Raw genomic sequence first — 21188 nt, 5'->3', positions numbered from 1 at the left:
AACGCAATAATTCATTTGTTTGAAATTTTTCGGAATCATAGATCAGAATTTAAAATTAATTAAATAAGAAAACTAATTGTTATTTATAAATGTACGCAAAAAAAATATACTATTGTGTAATGTTAAAAAATCATTTATAGTAACCGTAAAATAGTAATAACTATAAACACAAAGAAGTTGCTAATAGTTGCTTCCCTAACTGAGGATATAACAAATACGAGTATGTATACAAAAACTAAAATCGGAGTAATGAGATCTAAGACTTTCGCGAGTTTTATTCATTAAAATGAAACTAATATCCGCGTAGTATATCCGAAAATATATTAGTTTCATTTAAATAAAATCGGAGTGTTGATTCGTACTTTAAATTTAACAGGATTTAAACTAATGCTACTAAATTATATATGATATCTATATGAGAAAAAAACTTTTTAAATTTCTTATATGTCTATCTGTTTAATCCGGTTAATCTCTGGAACGACTGGAACGATTTCGATGAAAAAGTCATTCAAAGATAGGTAATTTCATCACAAGAACTTGGGCAATTTTTTCAACGACTTCAAAAACAACGAAATTCACAATCAGACTTAAAGTTAGAGGTCAATTTCAATATTATTTTACAGTCGACCAGTCATTGTTTTAAAGTACACTGTTTCTCTGTCACCAAGTCAGAATTAACTAAGAACTTTCCAACAAATCGAATGCACAACATAACGACGATAACGCCTAACCAGGGAAAGTTTAGTATACGAGCAAAGCCGGATACTACAGCTCGTATCACATAAATATAATATTTGATTGAATTGGACCTGGTACGTACACATTGGCAACATATTTTTTCAAATTATCTATTATGCATTATTCTACGTGAGTAATGAAAAAAGAAAATTGATTCTGCTCTTATTTATAGATGATATTATTAATTAGATCCATTTAAATAAGTACAACAAAACATCGTAAAAGCGTGCTTTAGCTTAGGGAATATTCGTGGAATTAATTTGAGCTCACTAATGACTACATACTGGTCACTACAAATTTGCATGGCGACGCTACATACGAGCAGTTTCCCGTTTCTCATTCAATGAAACGTATTAAAACTATAATAAACAAGAATGTATCAATTAAAAACCAGAAAAGGTCCGTATGTATTGTGCGTTGTGACGATCCCACTTCTATTTTACCATCCTCGTACATAAAGTATTGCCGTTCCCGGCGGCCACGATAACATTTCGGGCGTGTTTTTCCTCTCTACGCCCATTGGACTGCCCATTATAATTTTATATCAAACAAATGTTTTATATTATCATACAATAACAAACAAATAATAACAGATAACCAGATAAATGACAAAGATACCAAAATAAAAAAATATATATATTCAATATTAACCTTTCAGTTAGAACAAAACCAAGTCACGTATTACCAATATTACCTTTTATAACGATAATAAATGCTATATAAAATCGAATGAGATTCGTAACAACAACTCGAAGGTGCAGTAATGAGTTCACAAATAGTTTACGATCTAATTAAATGCCGGTTCAATCGTAAACGTAGTTGGGCTCTCTGTTGCCTTTAAAGTATGTTGATAGTGCATTGAAATGTTCACTTTTGTTCCGGACGTATACAACCACGTACAAGACCACCAATATATTTATTAACTTCCAAAATTATCGAGAAAATTTCATTTTATTATGTCTATAGCTTAAAATTTAGGCAAGTTTTCTATTTGATTCAGATAAATATACGAATCAAAATGTATGTGTTGGGAGTTTTTATTAAAACAAACACGTCATGACATTCAGAAACAACTTAATGTAGAATACGTATCATTTGAATAATATTGTATATTTATTACATAGTTACATAAAATATTTATAAGCATTAATAACATGATATCAATGCATAAATTATTTTATATTTTATCACTAAACAACATTAATAATATTGAAATATAAAACAAATTTAATAATAGAATTCAATGCCAGTGTTTTAGATAAACTAAATGGCGATACACTGCAATTATTCCACTGTATTTATTATAATAAAACGATATATTTTTATTCATTACGTTACAACTCATACAGATAAGGATTACTGGGAGATAGCGATAAAAGCATAGCCTCGTAGCGTATGCAATTCCAAGTTTAGGAGCTAATTTATTGTAGAGTAAGTATTAACAGAATTTATACTCTATGTATGAGAGTTTTGTTTAAAAAAAATAACAGAAAGACCAAAGTTAAGTCACGATCTATATTATCCGAGGTATTGTGAGTTTACAATTAACAATAACATTTGTATACAGATATAAATGTTATATCACGAGTGCATATTTTCTAGTAAATGTTTAAGTGTAATTGTTATTATCACACATTACTGAACAAAATACAGTCGGATATCCAATTTCACGGGCACTAAATAAAATTACAACCACACTGACAGAGTGAAAAATAGCTTACGATAATTCCTATGGTACCCATAACATATGTAGTATCGTATTATTTTAAACACAATAAATTAAGCAAATAGCATTAAATAAACACCGAACAGATTAGCGATAAATACTTTTCAATGTATAAATAAAATTTTCGAAGTACTTATACATAGTTACGGGAATATATACAATGAGCCGATTATATTTCCTTTATGTTATATGCAACATAAAACATATATAAATCACAACATGAACCAATGCTCAAAACAATCAAATCGTCTGGACTTGATAAGGTAAACAAACAAAACGCAATTACCAGTCTCCGTTACCGGGAAGGAGCATCTCACTGGAACTCAGCCTCAACTCGCACTTGGTCGTTAGGAGCCGCGAGATTATCGATAATAATGGTAATTCCGTACACGTGTTGCATTTCTTCGATCGCGATCCCAGACGTCCTATTACAACGTACCAAGATGGTCAGAGAGCCGTCTGCGAGATTCCATTGACCAGGTACACTGAACTATTTATTCAGAACATGTGTCTTTTATAAGAATCATAAATGTATGTAAGTTTATTATAGATAAAAGTTGTCGGCTATGTATATACATGGGTAGTTTGAATATAAATACAAATGCTGAGTCGAATCGCGATGTGATAAATCCATGCTACCTTCATATAAACAAACAAGTCGAGATCAGTTTAAGTGCAAGCTTCAAACAGAGTGAGCCGGACAACAGACGCAGTTCTAACAGTGCGGGCTTCGTATTTATGTGATGTCCAGTCCGGGGTCCCATAATGGCAACACAATATCACAATACTGGCATAGATTTATGCTCAGGCGCATCGCCTTCGCACGCGGAAATCCCATAGTTATTTACCGGTTGCCAGTTAAGTGCGGCAGATTTATCGGTTGTGGAGCCGCGCCTCGCGACGATCTCGTTTCTCTTGTGCACTATGATAAATACCATCTACTCCTCTATGATCTAAGCTCTGAGCTCACACCACGGTCAGGTTAAATTTAAGTGAATAATTGCGAAATTGCGTTGATAAACCGTTAAAGTTACAAATTACTTGCAAATAATATGTATGATTAGGAACGCGGCACAACATCCACCGTGATAAATCAAAACTGTTCCACTGCTCGCTTTAAACTATTATGGATTATATGGTCATTAAAATTTTACATAAACATACATAAACATTTCCGTTATGTTTATAATCGTCACTGAACACATTTATAACATACAAATTATATCTTGAACGTGTCTATTTGTCAAGCTTGTTGACGTTTAGTATATCACTAACAACAGGCGTATGATTATCACGTGTGAAATTACATTCGGTCGTTTGTCAAGGAGCTCTCCGTTGTATGGTGATTAATTTGATTAGGCCGCTCTTAATCAAATGCAGCGGACGACTCTTGGCCTTTATTAGGCGTTACATTGAATATAATCAATTTACAGACCTTATTTGTTACATCATTTGTTTCCGAGACACATCATTTGTAGCATTAAACCCATTACAGTCGTCGTATATAAGCTCTAATAATATTTTCTTTTTCATAAAATAAATGTGAAATCCAATAATTATACCTAAGTAATTAAAAAAAAAAAAGTTAAACAATTTTAATGGTCGTGAAAAGCCTAATAAAACTACAGACTAATTCTCAGGAGCGAATTTTACAGCTCATAAGAGGAGACAATACATCAAGCAGACACGAAACACTGAATTGTAGATTGGCATAATGGCATCCGCCCGAGGCTTGAGACTAACATACGAGAACATTACAACGACAGGTTTGACGCTACGAATAACAGCAACTTGCTCCGTAAAATATTAATAAAGGACTCGCTATATTAATGACAACACAAGCATATATTAGTAAACACGACTCCACAAGGGACAAGATAATGTTGCTTGAAATAAATCCTAGACGAAGTAACGAATGAACCGGCCGATTATATTGCAAAAACGATTTAAAATACAGCGCACATTGTTACGTGTAACGTGATATTGTTATAAATTGAAGGCGAGATTTAAGTGATCATAAAAATGTTAATTAAAAACTAAACAACCGTTTGGGATTTATTGTTGTATGACATTATACATAATATATGTAACGGCTGTGTCCGTACAATGTTATTAATTTCTTTGGTAATTATATTAAGGAAGACGACGGCTATTAAAATACAGAACAGTCAAGGTAAATATGTAGTAATGAAAGAAGATAAAAGCCAGTTTGAATTGAATCGTTAGTTTCTGCAAAGAAATATTGTAGGGTTATGTGCTAGCTGATAACATGTCCTGATACATCACAGGGTCTCAAGTTTGAGAGGGGTGCCCAGAAAACAATCAAACCTCCCAACATCCAACATCCCAATCAACCAGAACAAATAGCGGTCATTTGTCCGACATGATCCTTTGTTTAAAAAGAAAAGTATAAATTTCGTTCATAAATCTTGACTACGTGTGATGTTTGGATCGGTGATAATTTTTCATCCGCATGAATGATTTGCATGTTGTGTTGTATATAAAATGTAATATCCAATAATATCCTGACGGGGTTTCCCCTTAAATTTATGTTTTATATACGACTTTATTTATTATAACTCGAGTAAATATATTAGATACAATGACATATAAATTCACATACAACATTTGCATAGTGCGCGGATAAGGAAACGAGATTCAATCAGTACATTAGTGATTAGACTAGACTAATAACGATAGCGATGTCTTTAGTATTTAATCGTGTTTTATAGGACAAGACCATGGATGTATCTGATATATATTATTAATAAAAAATATACATAATTTGAGTAAAAGATCGTTGTTCATATAATTTATATTACAAGTGAATATGCGGGTGTCGGAATTATAAGTCGGTGGACCACGGTCAATAATACGAAACAATAACTCATACAGTTAAGCGGATTAGAGACAGTCCACTGACAATTTTAACTCATAATATATAAACATGTGGCATTTATTATATTGACGTTTTTTTTTTAAATAATCACATTTATGACGATTCTGAATGATTTAAATGCGATTAATATATTATGTTTAATTGTTAAAAATATATATAGATGTTATTTAAATTCTTTTATGTAAGAGTTTTTTTTAATTAATATATTGAATAATTCCTATTTGTACATAAATGATAATAAAATATCATGAGCTAATTTCAAATATATCATGGTTAATATAAGGTAAGTAAAAAAAAATATATGAATATAATTTTGTAACAACTTAATTAATAAATATTTTAATATCAGCCTTTTTTTTGGTGGGAAAATATGCTTAATGCATACTCTCTTGCTTGGGGATGAAGAAAACAAGAGGAGTTATGTCGGACTCTCGTCGTGAAAAGGACGCACTACCGACTAAAACCGCACCGGTATCCCAGGCGCCCGCTCTTCTGCTAACCCACAGGGCCCGCAAGGCGATTCTGCTGTCGTATTTTAATATCAACCTGAGTCCACACAATACATTGCTCGGTTTATTAATGGAATTTTTTTTTTCAAAGGAATAAGAGTCATGCATTCTATATGATTACACTATTATCAAGGACTTTGGTAGTTAGATACACAAACACACACAATATATAACTCGATATAGTTAGTTATATAAATATCTAGTTTACAAAACATTTTTAAGTTTAGAATTAATTTAATTTCTTAATATATATATAAATCAAGAAATTAAATTTATTCTAAATTCTATATATATATATCTAATCAATCCAAAACAAGAACCTTCTAAATCCGATGACCGTTCAATTAAGGAGCTTTAAAGTTGGTAAGTAACTTATAACAGATTGTCGAAGATTAACCAAGAAACATGGAACATCATTAATAAGGACAATCTCCAATATTTCGGCACAAATAAAACAAATCTATAGAATAATTTATGCGATTTTAACAACTTATAAGATAGCCTATTATAAAATTTATTATTTATAAGAAGTCGTTGCGTAACTAGGTATTTGATGAGAGGAAGCCGTTTCCAAATTGATTTGTATAAATCCATTGAATTCGTAAACCGTTTTGACCATAAAATATTAATATCATAGGATATAATCACAAAACCATAATCTAAATCAAAGACATTAAATTAAATCTCAGATTAAATTAATTTTATATACGATTGAGAACAAAAATCTATTTAGAAGTAGATAATAAATAAATCTTAGTAATCTTAATAGCATCTGTGATAATTATTTGTAACCAGGGTTTCAGAAAATGGTTTCAATTAAGCGAATTATCTGAGTTTAATTGGAGTGGTTTAACCCGTGTTGGTTCGACGTAAAGAAACTAGAAGCGTTTATAATATTTGATATGATTGAAATATACGAAATTTATTTACAAGTAACATTGTAATATATTATAGTTATCAATTAATTTAGTACGACGGACTTAGTTATATCGGCAACGGCCAAACAACTACCTGTTTATAATTTAATGTGGGTAGATTAGAAATGAAAAACTATATGATAATAGTATTAATGCAATCTTTTGTTGAGGATACAAAACTGTCTATAAAATACGATGCAATAGTAATTTACAATATAAATTATTTTCTACAATATGTATCTATGGTAATTTTCAAAATAACTGACACAAATTTATTTTATAGTTCCCTGCCAATGTTTATTTTTTCAACATTTTGGATGAAAGAATTCTGTGGAGGGCGGCCTATATTTTTAGTCTGTTTTCATGTTCGATGTCAAACCGCAAGATGAATTTGACAGCTGTTACAATAATCGAATTTTAAGACATTTCAGCAGTAAGTCACCAACAGGCTCGTCCTAAATCACGTTATTGATAACAAAATCACCTGTAATGTAAATATATACTATACTTTAGAGTTTAGACTGAACAACAGAGTTGCTAGTACTATTAATTAAATATTTTTTAATTATAGAGAGAGATCCTAAGTTTCGATTAGCAGTAACCGTGGTCATGAGACAACGAGATGAAACATGAAAGTCGTTATATGAAAGACTTGTTTTAATAATTAAATAGGCGAAGTAAAACGAAAAAAAAATCTGTTTTATTTAAATGTGTACTACCTATTATATTAAAGATATCCTTCATGATATGAAAGTACTTTTTTGCAAAAAATTAATAACAATTGATATGCAAACTATTTACTTATGACTACTATCGCATCTGTACAAAGGGTTGTCAAAATTCGTGTCAACTGAGTTTCCGGAACTCATTTCAAAGTATGGCTATACGATTATAAATAAAAATTACGGAATCAGGAATAGTACTTGTTTTGTAAAAATGTATATAAATTTTTTTTAAAGAACCTAGAACACATTTGGTAGATTATAGATTTGAAACCTGTTATTTATTGGCTTAATAATTTGTTTATAAGATTTTGCTCAACATTAAATTTAACATCAAATATATTGTAAATAGAAGATATATCCCGCTGTTCCATTGTAAGCGTTCTATAATTTAACTAAAGTTATTATAATTCATGATATCGTGTTTACAAGATAAGAGCTGAGATACAGGAGGTGTGTCGAGAGGCGGGACGGAGGTACAATTCATATGATAGGAATAAACAATATACGATTGCTTGCATCTGGATGCAGGGAACAAACGGTTGTATGAGAATTTGTTTTACGTTAAAATTACTGTATATATATAATCATGGAACCCTGCAAATATATGCTCATCAAAACAGACCTCTGGATAGATTTCTAAATAAAAGTCACATGGGCGTTTATCAGAAAAGAAATTTTGTGATAATATTTCATATAATATTAAAAGTTTAAGCTCTACCTGTCCAGTGATGTGTGTGGATCAATGAGGCAAACTAGGTAGATATATCAAAATACCGGTATAGGATAGTAGGAAATAAGTTTAGTACAACAGAATACTGTTTAATACTATCTATACCTAGTGCTAGTAAGAAAAGCGTCTATGCACTGAAAATCATTTAGGCGTCTTTTAATTCACTACAATTGAAACTTAGGTATTCGCCAGAATTAAAAGCATTTAATTTTTTTTTCTATCTATTCCAAAATTCTTCATGTTATGATACACACTTAATAGCTATATTAACGTTATCCGAGCTCCAGTCTAGTCATTTTGGTCTTCCGCTACAGAAAGCAATAAAATAGTATAACGTTACAGAAACTTACAAGAGAATCTCGGATGTCTCTCGACGTTCTCAACGGTAGATATAATCTATGCAAATATAAATGCACATGCACACGTTCATAATACAAAAGCCAGCCATCTAGGATATAGAAAGAGGCCCACAAATGTCACGACTCCACTACCTCTCAATTTCTAAAACAAAACCGCATTAAGAGATTACACTACACGCGGCTACCGTTACATACGGGACCGCTACCATTTGTCTGTTTACCATCATTACTGACTTAATTATAGTGAAAAAGATATATGAATACTCTTAAAATGAAAAGCTCATATATTTTTAATTGACTAGTGTTCCTTAGTAGTGGATTTATTTGAAATATAAGTATCTTTACACGTTGCTATACGTAATATAGATTGATATTTCAGTATTCAATAATCAGCGAATCTGTAGAATAAATATTTGCCTTTAGAAAGTATGGTAAGGGATAGAACAGTGAAGGCGCAAGAAATAGTAACTTCAGAGATATGTTCGATTTCAAATTCAGTCCCAACAGCAAAAAATAGGTCTCCGCTGAGAGCATTATGCAGGCGTGCCGCACGACCAGGTACACTGTTGTAAGGAAACTCGCATCCGAACATTGAGATGTCAGGAATCGTCGAGGCATTCGAATTGAGCATTTTAATCTTTGAATCATCGCGATGTGGGCAATAGAATTTTGTGTATGCGACTTTAAGTCACCACTCGGTTTGTAATAAATAAACCACTTTAAAAACCCTGACTTATTTACTTATTGTTAATATTATATAAGTAAATAAACTTCCTTAATATTATCCATACAGATTAAAATTATAAAGGTCAATTGGTTAGGTTTCCTTTCTTTCATGTGATCACTATCAGCGTATAAATCTCAGATACGACCTATGAAAGTGTGCCACTACAGGCCCATCAATAACTATGAACGTTCCTACAACGATCAACGGTTGATTTAAGTTTTAAAAGAAACAGAATGAAAGTTTATATAAAAATATATCAATATATTCTAAGATTTGTATAAAGTATATTTTATTATCGATCATGTATAATATATAGACAATATTATTTCTTCAAAATATATTGAGATACCGTAAGGTTATTTAAATTATACTTTGCATATTAATAGTGTGTATAAAATAATAAATATATATATGTATCTTATTTTTTCTTAAATGTAAAATAATTAGAAATTTATACATATATATTTCTAGATCTATCAAACAAGGGTAAATAACTATATAGGATTAAAAATTCTATTGGAGCAAACTATATTGTAAAAGTTACATATGTATGTACATATAAATTTTTTCCACAGGAATTAATTTAATGATAATGATCCAAGGAAAACCATGAATTATATCTACTATAAGTACCTTTCAAACGGCAACAGTAAAATCCAAAATAATTCATAGTCGAATATATGAAAGTGCTAGTAAAGATAAGTGAAACGTCATTTAAATTATTTATGTTGGTGTGGCGAGGAAGCAATTTGCAACTAATCTCTATGCAAATAACTAAAGAACAATGACATGAGCTGATATTAAATATTATTGACATCTACGGACCTTTGATGATTGGACTACTTAATTATAGACGTATTAATGCGCATTGTTTTTATTTAATAACTGATTTAAAAAGAACTAAATAACGAAAATATTATATGGATTATCATAGACTAAAATGTATTAAAACCTAAACACTATCGATTTAAGAAAAAAAATACTGTTGATCTAATTTAAGTACGTAGATAAAAAAAAAATGCACATTTTTTATCTGTGACGTTTAAACTCAGTTTGTATTCAATAATCATTTTATATCATATACTATTTATAACAGTGAAAAAAGCCTTAAGATCTCAAACTATCTCGCCTGGTTATAAATACTAAACAAACATTAATTCTGGCAAATCGACGTCTATAAATATTTATTGTGCAATGTTGCTGTAAAACTGGATACGTGTGATGTTACGCGCAAGTTGCAAGTGCAATTTAATCAAACCTTAATGTATTGGCAAACAAACTATATGAATTGATGATGTTTATCTATTTACGTTCCGTAATAGTAAAATTATATTAATATTTCCTATGGTCGTTACGAAATTGGATAGATTGTGAGCGATTTTATTATTATTAATATAAATCTGTAACTATACAATAAACTGATAACTAATCTGAAGTGAAATGAAGAGAAATCCGATAATAAACAACATTTTATACGATATAAATACAAAAAAAATTACCTACAATTATTAAATATTTTAATTTTGACAGTTTCAATAACAGTATATAATTTTTTATTTCTGTTAATAACAAAGATCCAAATCATTCAGCCACTGATTCTTAATATTGGTATATTCATATCGACAACGCCCGATATGTACATATGTACATTAAAGATCGTTTCATAACAACGTGAACCAGGACTGATGGATCTGCGGTTTAAATCCCAAGCCTTAAGCAAACACCGTTATATTATTGGTACTGTATAATATTGTATTTATTTATTTTATTCCAGCTACCGCGCACGGTCTCACGACTCAATCTAATAAATAGTGCCAGTAATACCGCAGAAGATATTCAGTAATAAGATACCCGGTGGCAAATATACGAGCTGATGCTACGTTGAAAATTATTGTTGTATACGATGTAACAGAATATCTGAGTTGATGTTGCCAGTGTTTTATCTATTAGAATTATTTAACTTGCTAGTTGCTGTAACACCATGTATACTCATCGTATACAGCATGATTTAATATTATTTTATGTATGTATCATTCAATAAAAATATATGTGGAAATAAAAAAAAAACATTCAATTCAATCCAAAAAAACTTTGATAAATATAATGGTGGTTGTATATAATTACAGCGTTTACCAAGTTTTCTGCTAAGCTCTGGCATTTTTAACTCAAAAGTTTCAAAGATTTCATTATTACTTACATCTTTATGAATTACATGTCTTAGAGTTTTTAATATAAACTGATTTTTATGATATTTGCTTACTAATCAAATTCCTATTAATAAAAGACAAGAAATAGCTGATTGTGGTCCAATTGAAGCACTTTCACAATGAGACGATCGGGTTAGCACTAAGTTTTCGAAAGACTATTAAGATTTTTGTTTCACAACCGTAATGTATATATTATTATAATATATATATTACCATAATAGATATATATTACGGTTATGAAACAAAAATCTTTGAAATTAATAGTTTATAACAGTTTATACAAGAAAATTTTAATTCTATTATTAAAGTTAGATAAAATCATGTAGAATTAAATATAAAAATATTAAATCTGGTAAATTTTGAAACGCTACTTTGGCTTTATATTTCAAATTTATAATTCCCAAAATTTTGTAAAACAAATAGTTTTTTTTTTAAAGTGTATGAATCGGAAGGAACAATACTGTTTAGAATAAAAATAACAAATTATTGATAAATATTTTAAAATCACACCAAGGAATTAATAAGTCACGTTTATAAATACGTTAGTAACAAAGTGTTTGATAAACTTGATCACTAAACTAGTTCATTCTACTTGAGATAAGAGGTCGAGGTATTACTAACCAACTAGTCACCCCGGGCGCAGAGCTGACAAGTCGGAAATAACTTTAGGTAAACCGTCAAGTATCGGCTACGGGCGAAAATTCCATTGTTATTATTTAAATTCAATTAGAATTTATTTTTCATTACTCATGTGGTATGTAATATATTATTTTTACGATATAGTTTTACTAACTTTTGAATTACTGGTTAAAATATTTTTGATCTTTCAGAACAGTTTTTTTATCGACTATGTCTTATGCCTTTTTTGAGATCTTTATAACCACTATGCCATAACGCCTATGAGATCGGTATATATAATTGGAGTTATAGATAACATATAAATATATAAACGGTAAGGTGTAGGTAAATATACAAAAAAAATATTAGTAAACACATTATTAAAGCTATATAAATAACTCCGGCTACCGACTTTTAATGTGGAACATACAATCGATCGATTACATGATACCTACATAATGATATCCCATTACAATAAAAGAGAGCCTATGTCAAGTGCTTGTAACACAGATAACATTGTCTGTATGATATTATTGGATCATAAACGCGTCGCATTCTGGCATTGTTTATGGCCGGGGCTGGACTCACGATGCAATTTAATAGGACATTTACCTACGATTTGTAAGGATCAAGGCGATAACTAGTTAGGTGCTCGAAAACATCATGTAACGAATAATTTATGGATATTATAATAATAATGCTAATGATAAACTTATTTATACCACATCCTTTAATGTCCTTATTGAAAAATCGAAAGGTTCTGTTTTGAAAAATGTATAATACTAATTAATAAAACAAATGAGACGATTTTAGAAGTCATGTTTACGATGCATTTCCGTCCTTAGCGACATTACTTGGAAACACCGAGGATATCGCATAAATTTACATAATTAACATTCAAATACCGAAATGTCATTTTGTATGTTAATATACAAGCCATTGTAACGCAGGTGTATTCATGTTTTTGGAGGAATCAATAAGCAATGTTTACTTCTCGAAACATAATTTACTAGTACATATTTCAAATGTCACGAAGAACCGAAACAGACAATGGAAATAGTAAGGGAAAGCGAGATAATTGATTTCAAGCATCCATCATACATTTGGAGACATTGCAATGGCAATTTTGTACGTCAAAAACGTAATCCTCGAACGCTAACTATACCATGTTACTGCTGCGAGCGATCTCATACTATAATTACGCTCTATCAATGCGGTACTGCTTATTGAATGGGCGGAGTGTATTAGGATGATCGTTGGATGGTAAAACCATAGAAGGAACACTACAACTGCAACAACATCCCATATAGATATTAAGTTTCAGAAGTAAATAATTGAAATATCGTATATAACAATTTTTTTATGTTAGTCAAGCTTCAAGTTCAACCATCCTCCGACGCACGGATCTTATACACCCTATATATTACATTTTACTCAGCTTTTTTAACACAGAAATAGACAAGTTTGTGTCAAAGAAATAGTTGCAAATCTAAATTTTCAATATAAAATTTAGAAAGTGCAAATGAAATTTGTAAATTTCGTGTTTACCTACTTTTGTAAGCAATAGCGAAGTTGTCCTTACAATGTATAAATTCAACCTGACAGCTGACATGATAGTACCAGCTGAGGCGTGGTCGGTGGAACACGTGGGAACAGAGAAATTATCAAGTAACATTATTTCATATGTACACCTAATTTCCTTTACAGATATTTTTGGCACTCTTGATCGATGTACTTTTTTTCTATTCTGTTCAATAAATTGTTATAACAACCATTGTTTTTGACAATTCTGATTTACAGACATGTTTTATTATGTTAATGTGTACTCGCGAAAATCTTAGATATCATTTTGTTAACAAATTTTTATTACAACCTTTATTGTAACGGTCAAATATTATTTACTATGTGTAAATGGTTTTGTGACAAAAAAAAAATCCTATGACCAAAAAAGGCTTTCGAAGCATCGACTGATATTGTTGACACATTTATTAATATCTATTCTTTAATTTTCATCCTATCACTTGAGTATTATACTTGTGTTCTATTTGGCTGTATAATATTTCCTTTTTATGAATATATATTAAAAAAAAACGTGATTTAAATTTAAAAAAATGTACAACCAATAGACAAGTTCAGATTTAATGTAAAAATTACCTCAAAAATACGAGGTATTTCATTGAAATACAAGCATAATCATTAAAAACTTTCATACACGTCAGATGTATTGGTAAAACCAAGCTCAGTTTCACAGTCAGATAAATCAGCTATGACGTTGTTGCGATTAAAATCCGTGTCGTCTGAAAACAGTCGAGCGAGTCCACCTCGTGAGAACACCGAACGAACGGTTAGCGTTCAACAAGTAAGGTGCCCACTATACCTCTTCACGATCAGAATTGTAAATTGAACGTGTTAAAATTCAACTGTTACATGCGACGATGCAAATAAATTGCGACGCTTAAACTTTAAACAATACTTTTTTAGATATAACTTTATACAGTGAAATATATATATATCATTTCACAGCCATAGAAACATTTATTATACGACTTATATTAGAACTAAAGATAAAAAAAAATTATTCGTTTAACTAGTTCTACTATTAATCCTAAACATTACAGGAAACAAAAGTTCATTAAACTATTATTGTCACTAATAATTCCATATAAATTTAATTCAAATTTAAAATTCAGAACTTAAATATGTTTTTTCCATTGTAACATCAAAATAAAAACAACGTTTCCGTTATAAAATATAATCATTAAATAATTATATTATTCGTGTATGTTCGTAATCCACCATGAGATACAATGACCATCCCGCGGTAATTCACTTTCGCCGGGTCATGTCCGCGGCCAGCAAATAATTCCAACTATCGCACATAAATGTTACAAACGCTAGAAACAAACACAAACCAACGGTTACATCTACAACTATCTTCTTTCTACAAAACTTTGAGAAAATAAACGACAAAAAAAATTAAATATATATATTTTTTTATCTGCAGTAATGAAATTATTAATAAAAACTCACATTGTATCTTTTTAATCGTTTTAAAAAGATAAAAAACTTCATAATGCCAAAATTAAAAGGGAAATAAAAAAAGTATAATACTTATATATATAACCTTTTTCGTTCTAAAAATTAATATTTTATACATTCTGGTGACACTTTTATAATCGTTTATTGAAAGAAAAAAGCCTTAAGAGAAATCATAGCATACTCATAGAAATACGTTAATATGTTTTTATTGTACTCCACTACGCTCTATCGACATACATACCAACATTATATTACTAAGATATAAACTTAATGTTAATAGGAAAATTAACCTAATGGTTCAAACCAAACAAATTACGCGACTAGTTTATTAAATTAATACAACAAAATCATAATTATTATGCCTATACCCAAACACCGTTAATTGGAAAGTTTAATCCTGCAATTTCCTACAAACATTTAATTATATCACCCATTAGCAATTTCCCACAAGATTCCCAAACTAGTTTGTACTCACAGCTACGAGGTGATGCAGTGAATAATCTCATCGTCTATTTTCAATTAATTGTTGGAAACGCAACTATTTATCTTGTATTAAAAGTAACAACGGGTTACCAGAATAAATTACGCGTCGTTTGCATCGCTTGAACACGTTTACATTTGAATTTATAATTCTGTTTTTGTCCTACTACAAAATATTTCTTTTTTAACAATGTGGTCATAAAAATGTATAAGAAAAAAAAAGTTTCCTAATGTTTTGAACAAAGCTTTAGTAAACAAACTGTATACATAACCATAAAAATATGTAATTAAACGGAATAATAATTGATTTGCTAATGTCAAGTAAAAACGTTTACTTCAAAAAAGTTTTCTAACAAAAAGGACACAGATAATATATATATAACCATCGAACAATTTCCAAAATACCTAACATTTATTTATAAGCTGTAAGTCAATTAATTAAAGCCAATAACGTAAAAGAAACTTTAAGCATCGGTTTTTATTTCATCATTGTGAACATGTTTTATTGAAATTATAAAACATCGTATCACATACGTAATACATAGGAACTGCTTACGGACTCTTGGATTAAAATAAATTATTAAAACTACCGGACACTTTTTTTTAATATAAGCATAGATTACATCTGCTACGTCTATAAAAACTATGGCTTTTTGTATTCCTCAGAAACAATATCAATTCATAACACAGAACAAAGAAATAAAAGTTATAACTACCCACCTACAATGGTCTAAAAATCGCCAACCATAACAATTTAACGAATACAAACATGTACAATAAAAACCATTTACAATATAACGGAAATAAAACTTAACGTAATATTCATTTTAGATACGAAACTATTAATTCATTGCAATCGTTCAATTACAGTCATACTAAGTATGGTATGTTACCATAAAACGCAATAGCCTCCCAATCGTCCAATCAAAATGGCCATTAAAATCCATTAAAGTGTACATGCAGAGACATTTCATGTTGTGAAGAACAATCTAGGCGAGGTTTGTCCAATGTCTCATTATTCCATTGTGCCGTATAGGTGCTATAGCACCGAAGATGAGCTTAGCGATATCTTAATTGACGAGAGTTTGCGTTTCCGAAACCTTAGAGCCTCGCATAATAGTGCATAATCCCTTACAGAGTTTGCTGTAGAAGCGACGGTCTACTGTTGATTAATCTAGAGGAATTTACATAATAACTAACAACGAACATTAAAGCAAAATTTAAAAAAAAGTTGCTTATAACCATAACTTTAAATCTGAGTATAAATTAACTAATTTAAAATAAAACATAGAAATAATGTGTGTCATGTTTTATAGAAAAAAAAAGGCTTTATGTATTAAAATAGTTTAATTAAATCGTTGTGAATTATCAGCACGGGCGTGCATCTTGCTAACGGTCTCACACGAGCTAATACAGACCCGATGGATTGTTCACTACTTTCCATATAAACTGCTGACCGTATCTACGGTAATTGAGCTTTGAAACCATGGATACAATAACCCGTGGACCTACACCAAATACGCTTTGAAAATGTTCGATGCATTCCCTATTGATTAATAGTATATAGGGCTGGTACACCCTAGCTTTAGAGTTAATATGTTACATAAGTTTAATATCTGGTATTATCGGTTAGATTAGTCATGCTGGGGTACATTAAAGCATTTAGATATTCACGCTCTATTTCATTGTTTTTTTTTCTATATTAAAATAATATTCTATACACGGTCACGAAAGTCAAACAAGGAATGATTACAAAAATATCGACACGTAATGGATTTCAAACACCAAATGCTGGAATGTCTCGTCCTAGCCACTTTTCGAACTAAACCATCATGTCCTCAATCCATTCTGTAGCATTTAATAAATCTAACTGGAGTTACTGTGTGTAGTTTCAGAGTGGATTTTCTCGAATATTGTATATATTTTTTACGTGATACCAGGACATAAACAACAATGATTTCCTTAATAACCATCAATTTTCAAACACATAAACTTATTCAGGAAATAATCAGAAGACGAAATTAGAATTACAAAAAAAATATAAAATAAGGATCTATAAACGCGAGATATGTTGTGGGTTGCTAGTTAAATTATAAAATTTATATCGAGACCGAAGATTTTTTATAGTTAATTATGATAACTACTTTAAATTCTTACTGTAACATAGAAATGTTTCAGCTTACACTAATTAGTGCGGTAATTTTTTATTACTATACTTAAAGTAACTATTCATCGCTGTATGCATTAAAGTGGCTGAAACAATATTTGTCGATAGAAAATGGCAAGACGCCAAATAGTTTTGTGGGTAATTAGGACTGTTTGGGCGTTATATTTAAGAAGTGTAACCGTGACTTTTAAATACTTTGGTTTTGCAATTTCGGTTAGTCCGACGAAACGGTGTCATGACTACTGACTTACATTTTAGAATATTTTGGTGAGTTTGGATGTATATTTTTATATGATTCAGAACAAGAAAAACCTTAGGTTACATGAAGCTTATATTACATATTATATTTTCATTAACACTAACACGATTACATACTTTGTTATAAAACAAATATTTTTCTTGTTATATTATGAAATTATTATATACTATAAATAAAATAAATATGTAAAAATGATATTCATATAGGAGAGTCGATTTATTTTTTGGAAATTAACGTATACGTAATGACATAACAAACAATACTGGTCTTGAATACGGAAGCTGCGAACGTCTTTTATCTTAAGTTACTTTAATTGGCAACTTTTGCTGAACAGTGAATACTAACGGTCAACGTGGATAGAATTAATTAGGAGTGTGTTTTGAGGTACATACGGAGATGTGACAATAGCGATTGGGTATAATTAAATTAAGTTATATTTTTCTTCATTAATATAAAAATTAAGTATATTCTTCTCCATTAATATACAAAAAAATAATATCGTCGCAATAAAATTATCAATAAATGAATGGATACATCGTTTAGAGAATTACGCAAAACTTTCGTTAAGTAACCCTTAAAATAAGTTAGTTTAGAAAATTTTGTTGGCGGGAAAAATAATACTATTTGGATAAAGAATCATTTGAGTTCTCGTTTTTTTTTCTTATAGAAATACGACAATAGAAAAGGTTTTACTACATTTTTCTATAATAAATTTTCAAAAAACCTTTTTTTAAGATACCAATTTTACATCGCGATTCGCCAGCCTTAGTTTCAAGCACTAATGTTACGTTCATTTAAAATACATTTATACATTAATTACAAAGTCATAACTGTATGTAGTATAGAGTAACATTTATTCATCTTTTTAATAATTAAGATCATATAAAAGGAACCAAATTAATCACATGACATTTAGGTGAAAGTTTTGGTGAAGTCATGTTTTCTTCACTTCATTTCAAGTTAAATGTATGTACAATAAATACTCTTTAAAAGATTTGAAAATGTTATCAGACGAAACCTAATCTCATTTCAAAGTGAGCGCCAAACAGCCCTAGCAACGGCATCCGCCATAAAGCTTTGATAGCTGTTTTATAGTCGATCGACCATTGGCAGTTACTATCAATGTAGTTCAATTTTCCCACTCCGTTCGATTCAACAGGAAATCATAATGATCTAGTGATAGGTCCGCATAAAATAGCTACTGAATTTTATTTCAATGGAATCAGAATAATCTATACACTTAAAAAAAACATCTGACAATGATAAAGAATAAACACATTTTCAACAATTTTATTATAGATATATTTCTTTAAAAATAAGTCAATAAGCACTACTGTTACTAATAGCTTCTGCTGTAGATTAGAATTAAACATAAAAATAAGTAAAACTTATTTATGTACATTAAAGTTTACAATATGAAAAATTCTAAAACCAAAATTTTATAATTCCGTTTCGTTTAACGAATTCAAATTATATTGAAAAAATCATGGAGAATAATGATAACAATAAAAATAAAATCTTAATATACAATTAAAATCAATTTGGAAAGTATTCAAATATAAAAGTAGATTAAAAAAAGATTTTACTTTTAATAATAAGTATTTGTACCTTTTCTGTTCATGTTTTCGTCAAACCTTAATGGTTTATGGACCAAAATATTTTGTTTTAAAATTTTTGAGAATGTCACTAAATATTTATGAATTAACTTTTGGATGGTCCAACTGCAGTCAATGTATATTATTGCTCTAAATTAATTTCTTTTTTTTTTTTTCATATACTATACTACTTTAAAACTTTATCTATATTTGTTATCCTAACATTTACTTTATTATGTAAATGCTTATGGATAAAATGTAACTCAAATTGTAGAGTGAAGACTTAACATTTTGAATTAAACTTGCACAGAAAATTTGCAGAATGCAACAGTGCAAAGTAAGCAAATATATTTTAGATAATTCAACTAGAATAGAGAGAAATTAAGTCAGTGACTACAAAGAGATAGCTAACTTCTATGTACAGAATAAAATTGTATGCCAAAAATAATGTTTTATTAGTATCAACTAAGAGACATTTATAATAGTTAGTGTAACAAACAAACTGAAATACGTTATAAAGTTTATAATAATTGCAATAGGTTATTTAAAGTTCTTGAAATAACTGTATATTTTCCTAGCTTAATATTTAAAGAACTGCTAACAAATTCATTTCATATTTGACCTAGTATATAACATCGGTTAATGTTGATATTCAAACAAATGTTATCATTAATACAAATTATATGGTGCTGAATGTTTTCTCTGACTTACCTTGAAATTGGTTCTTCAAAACTCATTGCAGTTCATAATGACATAAGCTTTGTTGCTTCAATGTATAAATAAAAAAAAAATGTTTAAACAAACAAAATAATAGAAACAAACTAAAAATCACAACAAACTAAGCTTTCTAACTGTCACATCCCACCTGATTTTGATTATATGACAAATGTCAAAAACCATACCTATTTATTTTACTACTATGGCCTGCTAACTTGCTAGTTGTATAATTTTCTTAAGGCACACTGTTAAATTAATAACATATTAATCAAAAATATATATATTAAATATATAAATAATTAAAATGTATTTTTAATTAAAAATATAATAAATTACATCGAAGAAATTGTGTACCACAGACTAATACCAGCTGGCTCGATTATTTATTATAGATATCGATTCTCTCCATAACAATCAACATTTCTGTTGTCGTTTTTAAGGTAGAGATTTTTTTATCAGTATTTTATTTTGCTTATTTTAATAAATAACAGGTCTATTCGAAAAAAAATTGTGATATAATAATGGCTACTTAAAAAATATGACAAAACATTATAAATAACACACACTCGAATAAACAAACGTTACACAAATCATATTTAATATATGTATAAAACGTTTAATTTCTACAAAGTTTAGAATAGGAAATTATTCATTTGTTTTTAACTAGAGAAAGTAATGTAAGCAAGAAAGTAGAAAACAAAGCATAATTAAGATGTGCTTTTGCCTTTACGTCGCAACATGAGACTTAAAGCAAAACTTATTGAAGCTTCACCATT

General features: G+C 29.5%; 1 protein-coding gene across 1 annotated transcript in view; it reads right to left on the bottom strand.

Moving 5' to 3' along the window:
* Positions 1 to 20567, bottom strand: part of LOC116772314 (protein N-terminal asparagine amidohydrolase) — a 51692-nt gene extending 31125 nt beyond the window's left edge. Inside the window, exon 1 of the mRNA XM_032664451.2 lies at positions 20407 to 20567. The gene's annotated coding sequence lies outside the window, so the exon portion shown is untranslated. The remainder of the gene's footprint in view (positions 1 to 20406) is intronic.
* Between the last annotated feature and the right edge of the window lie 621 nt (positions 20568 to 21188).

This window comes from Danaus plexippus, chromosome 12 (assembly GCF_018135715.1).
Source record: "Danaus plexippus chromosome 12, MEX_DaPlex, whole genome shotgun sequence".
NCBI lineage: Eukaryota > Metazoa > Arthropoda > Insecta > Lepidoptera > Nymphalidae > Danaus > Danaus plexippus.
The sequence above is the reverse complement of the archived record's forward strand: the minus strand, read 5'-3'. Positions and strand labels throughout refer to the sequence as shown.